Here is a 7,462-nt window from a genome sequence, read left to right as displayed (position 1 = left end):
AGGTCTGTCATACTTTCTTTCAAAGCGGCAGTAGAACTCATTCAGGCTGTTGGCCAGGCGTGAGTGGTTCGTGGAGTGGAGGACTTTGGGCTTGCAGTTAGTGATCTGCCTGAGCCCTCTCCAGACAGAAGCAGAGTCACCTGCTGAGAACTGGTGTTGTAGTTTCTCAGAGTACAGGCATTTGGCTTCTTTCACTGCCTTGCTGAACCTGTACTTTGACTCCCTTAACCTGTGTGTGCAAAGGTGAGAGCAGCTTTGACCAGAATGTCCTGTAATTCTACAGATGTAGCGATGAAAGTGGGTATTAAATCCACAGGTGTAGTGGCCCTGATGTCCATGAGCTCTTCTCTAGTAAAAGAGCAACCGGTACTTCCACACAACACTGAGTTAACAGTTACTTAATACAGTAACCAGATAGTAATTTGGTTGATTTACTCTCCCTAATGCTGACTCAGCATTCACACGAGCTAAAAATCCAAACCAACAATTAAGATTAAGATTAACTTTATTGTCCACCTCAGTGGAAATTTGTCTTTGGCTTCTCATCCAACACAATGAAAATGTTGTTCAGTTAATGTTGTGTTCATTGAGCACAGGCTCAGTGAACAACATTAACTGATTAAAATCTGTAAAAGGGGGGAAGTAACTATATAATAATAACAATAATCTTTATTACTGTTTTATTTTTGTGACAATGCCAAGGTTGACAGTTTAATATTGTTCTGTGTGACCACCTCCCCTCAGTGTCCAATAGTGCAGTCACATTCAGCACCAACAGAAATTATGCTGATGTTGCTTTTCTCAGTGAAATAAACTTTTCTCAAAGCATTTCATGTATCAAAATGAAGAAGAAAAGCTTCTACCACCTGTTACCCAAAATATTTTCATTGAGAATATACTCATCTGAAAGCTGTGCTAATCAATATGTTTATATTAACAGAAGCTCAAATGACTTGTGTTGTCACTTATAGTGTCAAACCCACAGAGTTTATCACCTTACCTCATCTCTTCAGTGTTTTAGCTTCTCATGAATTGCTGTTTTTGTTGTTGTTGTTTAATCAACAAACTCTGCTCTACTCTGCAGCAGAAAGCTGTTTTAAAGGAAAGACCGCCTGGTGAACACAGTGCAGCTTTTAAAAGATTAGAGAGCCAGATATTTTTCTAAGGAATCGGGGGAGACCAAACTAGAGCTTTCTGAAAACATCCCACTAACATCTCAAACCTGAGATTTTTTCTTTCATCACAATGATATTATTTCCAGGTTATAGTTGTAGTATCACTGTGTGTATAATTGTAATTGTAAATATTGTATCTTCATGATGAAAATTCTGTAATGGCATTAAGTATTTCTGTTGATACTGTTATATTTTTGTAGTATCATAATGCTAGAATTGTTTTTGTGTTGTGTTGGTATGGTGGTGACATTGCACCATAATACTGTTTGCATTGCTTCAGCATTATAAAGCTGCGGTGGTCTTTATGATAAGTGAATAATAATAGCAGTGGTTTGCAGGCCTGCTGAGATTAGTAGGTGCCTGTATCATCTTTGGCTCCATTATGCACTGGCTGTTGTGCAGTTGTTTTAGAGCAGCACACACAGTGATATCAAAGGCAGAATCTGAGAGAAGAGGAAATAGGCCCACAGTTTTAACAGTCCAATGTTGCATTTATGTATTTCATTATCTGGCCTGGGAGCAAAGTAGAGGAGGGAGCAGGAGGAGAGAGACTTAGACAGGGATAGAGGGCTGATCGTGTTATCACAGTGTTAATGTTAGACATCCAAAAGGTTGAAAGGCCATGGGTGGATTATAGTCACAGCTGCTATAAAGCTAAAGCTCTTGATGGGGGAGACCAAATCAGAGCTAAAAGGAGTATGAATATTAGACTTGTATTCATCAGATGAACAGAAACATGCCTCCAAATCACAATCCAAATCAGAATTAGTGAATAAAAGATAATATTGGTCTATGTCTGCTGTAAATAAGTACCTGTTTGCTAACACGTTTCCTATGTTTCCCATAACTTAATATGGTGAAAATATGTAAAAGTAGTGTTTACAGCTTGTTGCAAAAATCAAATAAATCTGGTTTAAGGAGCAACCTACCATCAACTGAAAATCATGTTTTTGCTGACTTCCAGTGGTCTAACTACTCATCTGTCTGTGGTGATGTAGGAGTATACTCCACAATGTCACCATAAAGTCACTGCAGTTTAAGGTGAAACACCAACAAACTTCCACTACCACAGGACATCGCCAATGTCAGAGGACTGAGTAATGCAAGTAAAGAGGCAGTTGCAGTAATTCAAATGAGAAAAGTATGTACTAGAGCTTCCATCGTTTTTGACTGATATTATAGGTTTAATTTTAGCAGTATTTATATATGAAAAATAAGACACAAAAATCCCCACCTCACCCAACCCTGACTACAAACCCTCACTGCAGTGTGGTTTGAGCTCGTACTAGTGACATTCTAAAAGAAAATTCATCAGTACACATTAAATGACAAAAAGACTCCTGGACAAACAGATGCAATACATCATCCCTGCAGTAACTGTCATATCTAGGATGTTGTTTTCTAGTTTGATTTAATTCTTCACAATAGCACCACAAATCATTGCCTCAGCCAGCAATACACTGTAAAAAGTTAAACTTCATTTCTGAATTTTAGGCTTTGAGTTTATTCAACTTTGAATCATTATATCTTATTACAAATTAGAGTAACACATTATTTTACGTGACCTCAGAATGTTTTTTTTTTTTTTAATTAAAGTAACCCAAATTTGTATGCTGGACCCACTTGGAATTGTCAGTTTACAAATGAGTCCTTTCTAGTTATGTGTTATGTTAGGCCTTATCTGTACACACCTACAGCACCTTAATCATGGTTTGTATTGTTTTGTATTGAACGAAGTGAGGCGTGTGTGTGTGTGATGTCATTGAGAGGGTACAGGGAGTCCTGCCTATAAAATCTGCATTTGAGTGGTTTTGTCAGCAACAATGTTTAAAAAAAAAAAAAAAAGAGCAATTTCTACAGACCTTGCATCCATCATAATAACATCCTGAATCAAAGTGTCTATGTTACCGTGATATTTAGACACACTGCTGCTTCCTGCAACTTCATTTGCGTTCAAAAGACTTTTGGTTCATGGCTTTCACAGTGGAGAGATGTGTAGAGTGCTAGTAGTAGAGTAAAATGAAGAAACAGAGACATATACAACTTTCTTTTCATTTCCTTTTAAAAAATGTTTTCAAAGACCTTTTTTTCCTAATGGTTAGTCTTGTCAAAAAATAAAACCAATAAAACAAAGATTCAAAATTCACAGCTATCTCTGAGTGTACTCCATAATTAGATTTAATAGAATAGTACTTGCATTATGTGATATATGTATAACTTTTTGCATAGGAATTATGCTTTAGTGTAAAATTCAGCATTTATTAAGGATTATAATATTGCTGCCACAGCACTGTCACCTCACAGAGAGAAGGTTCTGGGTTTGAACCTCGGGTCACCCGGGGCCTTTCTGTGTGGAGTTTACATGTTCTCTCTGTGTCTGTGTGGGTTCTCCCTGGGTTCTCCAGCTTGACAGTCCAAAGGCATGCATTAGGTTAACTGATAACTCTGAATCGCCTGTAGGTGTGAATATGACTGTGAACGACCACCACCACCAGTGTCTAGACTCTGGGAGGTTTCTTATACTACACATAGCCTCACCCCCTTTCAAATATGATGAAAAAACTAAGCCATGACCTTATTTGGGGTTCAGCATCTTGGGTTAGGGGTTAGGATTAGTCTAACTCTAACACTCAGACAGGACAGACAGAACCACTGTCCTTCAGATGGGTGGGCGACCGCTCTACTTCCTGAGCCACAGCCACCCTAAAAGTGGAGGGGTCTCAATGCTTTCTGAATGCATTGTAACCTTAGTTGTCCACAGTACTGTAAAAAAGGACTTGTAACTCTTAGTGGAGAAAAAGTATTTGCCTCAGGGGGATTTCCCAGTGTGTGATGGGAGGAGAGGATAGAGGAATGAAGTGAAAAGCACAACAGAGGTCTAATCCTCTGCTCAGGTGTCAGCTGAAAGTGTTATCTATAATTAATATTATCTGTGACATGCTTCGGACATATGGTGGTCCCATGTTACATGTTGACTGCTAAGCCGACACATGGGTGACAAGAACATCAAACAAATTAAAACAAGCTGAGGATGCCGCAGCAGCCACAATCAGAATGACAATCGCTTCTGTAGCATCATTTTGTGCACTTTTAGTGCTGAACAAAAATAACATAATGTTCTCTATAGATATTCATTGAGAGAAACCTTCAGTGATTCAAATTACTTTCTTTGTTTTGTTGGCGACCTTCAAAAATCCTCAAGGCCCTCTCTGAACACTAGTCCCTCTTTCTCTCTTCATGAATAAAGCCAGTTGTGGAGGTGTTTTAGTGATTCAGCTCTTATTTGTCTGGCCATGGCAGCTTTCCTTGCACTATCTCATGGCCCAGGGGAGGGATTTAGGCCTGGCTGAGAAAGAAATCTAATATTTCTTCAAATACAAATCAAATAGAGAACAGCAGGCAAGCTCTTTAGGTGTGTGTGTGTTTATGTGCTTGTGTATGTGTGCGTGCGTGCACACACGTGTGTCTGTGCTGAAATGGGGAACACAATTCTCACTCCTTGGCCAAGGGAGAGGCCCCCTTGCTAAACATTGTGATTTAGATTTACACAGCTGAAGGTGGTTTAAAACACAAACACACATACACATGAATAATACCTACTTACCTGCATGTTAATTGAGTTCATTCATGAACATTTTGGAAACTTGAGTAAATATGTATGCATAAGTATTCATCCCTCCATCTATCCATCATCTATACTGCTTATCTGTTAAGGGTTGCAGGGGGACTGGAGCCTATCCCAGCTGAAATTGGGCGAGAGGCAGGGTACACCCTGTACAGATCACCAGTCCATCGCAGGGCCAACATGTATAAACAAACTACCATTCACACTCACATTCACGCCTACAGGCAATTTAGAGTCACTGGTTAACCTGCATGTTTTTGGACTGTGGGAGGAAGCTGGAGAACCTGGAGAGAACCCACACAGGGACTGGGAGAACATGCAAACTCCACACAGTAAAGCCCAGGGTGAACAGGGTGCGACTGTGAGGCGACAGTGCTAACCACTGCACCACTGTGCCGCCTGCATGAAAAATGAAATGATTAAAAATATATTTTAACTATTTTAGACAATGTATTGTACATTGTCTAAAATAGTACATTTCTATGAATTCTGATACTTTCTGGTATAAACGTACATTTTTGCATATTAACATATGCATCCAACTAGAGTCAATCCCAGCTGACAAAAAAAAAAAAAAATTTCCATGTGTATGAGCTGCTAAAATTGAAAGCAGCATGACTTTTCAAAATGCAGGTCTGCCTAAATGTAAATATGGACAAATAAAATGCAGACAACAATTATACAGCTTTTATTAAGATTTACTTTTTCTGTTGAAGGGTTAACTATACACATGTAAATATACACACAGAAATATGCTCATAAAAACATTTTTTGTAACCTTTTGTCATTTAGATATAGGATTTGTTTAAAATCCTGTGCAAACAGATAAAGTACGCTTACTCGAAGTTGGACCCCTTTGTAGCACAAGTGGAAGCACACACGTGTGTGTGTGTGTGTGTGTGTGTGAGTGTGAGTGTGTCTGTCATAGGCTATTTTTGTGGGCACATGTCAAATTAGTTAAATCAGTTTGATGAACCATTGAATTTAGGTTGTAAATATGCTCATGTCTAAAAATCTAATCTAATGTAATCTAATCTAATCTACGCTAAAATAAAATAAACTATAATAAGGAAGAAAAGGTAGAGGAGTTTTTATTTCTTAATAGAACAATGAGTTTCAGTGCAAACTTTCCATTTTGTCCTGCTCCTGACACTCCATTGGTCAGGCATAGAACAAAGCAAAAAGTTTCCAGTGGGGCATCTTGTTTAAATTCAAGATTGGAGAATGATTGAGGCTATAAGCTCAAAGCATGAGGCAGATGCTGACTGTATAGGAACCCTTAGGCACTGATAAAGTACCTATGTTTATGATATCAAAGTGAGGGTGATCTGACAGTCATAGAATGTGTAATAACAGCAAATAATCACTGATTAGTCCTAATACTGAGAAAGACAGTTGAGTGACACCTAATGTAATGTGTTGTGATAAAGCTCATCTCCCTAGGCTTTCAGGACATTTTTATGTTTTGTAATGATTTATATTTCTTTGGAATTGATATGAAAATGTTTACAGTATTTATAAAATTGATCATAATTTAGAGATCTTAATGTCATGCAGGTTATTTGTGTTCATTTATTCATCAAGGTTATTGTCAATAATTTTGTCTCACAATTACATTTATTTGTGAAATAGGTGGTTCTGATTTAGTGAGTGCCTGTGCCCTCTGATGCTGACTGACAGTACAATTAGTAAAAGGTTTATTATTTACACATCTAGCAGTTCTCCTTTTGCTTTTTTGGTGCCTACCTCTCTGTCTGTTGTTTGGTGCTGGGCAGGGAGTATACCGTGGGTTTTTAGAGCTTGAGAGTGAGAGAGTGATGAGACTGAACTAAAAAAGAGTGTAAGACAAACTCTATATACATTTGTCACTAATTCTAATTATTATTAATTATGACAGAACTTCAACTCAAATGGGATGTCTTTAAGTGTTAATTCAACCTGTCAGTGGTCTCTGGTGGATAAACAATGAAGTAGTGAAATTATTTCATAAATGACCCCTAACATATCTTTTATAATTCTTTACCAACATTTTTTGTTAGTAATCAGCTGATGATGATACTGATATGTCAGTCAAAGCTAAAATCAAACAATCTGTCAAGTGTTAATTCTAACCAGGGTTTAATCTGACTGGCTGTTTCTGGAGATGAGAGGACACAGAGGTGGAGCTTGAACTTTGACAGATCTATAATCTGCTTCTAGCATACAAGTTGAGTCAGACCTGATGTGTCAGGAGTTTAAGACAAACTTCAAGTCCATTATCCACAAGTTCTGCTGGCCAAATCTGAGTATGCTCCACAAAGTGCCGCCTTGGTAAGTTACTGACAGCAGTTTTGACAAGTGGAATGGAGCATGGAGTTAACTCTGTGAGAATAGGAGAGATTGGCAGGAGAACTGTGTTTCTCCCATAAGGATGAACAGTTATTGTTTATCTGTGAAAGGTGATAGGGTTGAATGCAGATGGTTGGGGTTGATGGAAGATTTATTGCAGTTACGACTTTAGCCTGAAGCCTGAGGTAAAGAGAGGATGTAGAGGATCACCTCTCTATCCCTCCCCTCTTTTTCTCTCTGTCTCTCCCTGTCCTCTAGCAGAACATAGTGCTCACTCATCACTAAGTCAGTTGATTGCTAATTGATGAGGCTTGTTTTGCTGGGAGGACGGGAT

This window comes from Lates calcarifer, unplaced genomic scaffold (assembly GCF_001640805.2).
Source record: "Lates calcarifer isolate ASB-BC8 unplaced genomic scaffold, TLL_Latcal_v3 _unitig_5784_quiver_486, whole genome shotgun sequence".
NCBI lineage: Eukaryota > Metazoa > Chordata > Actinopteri > Centropomidae > Lates > Lates calcarifer.
Note: the sequence above shows the minus strand (reverse complement) of the source record.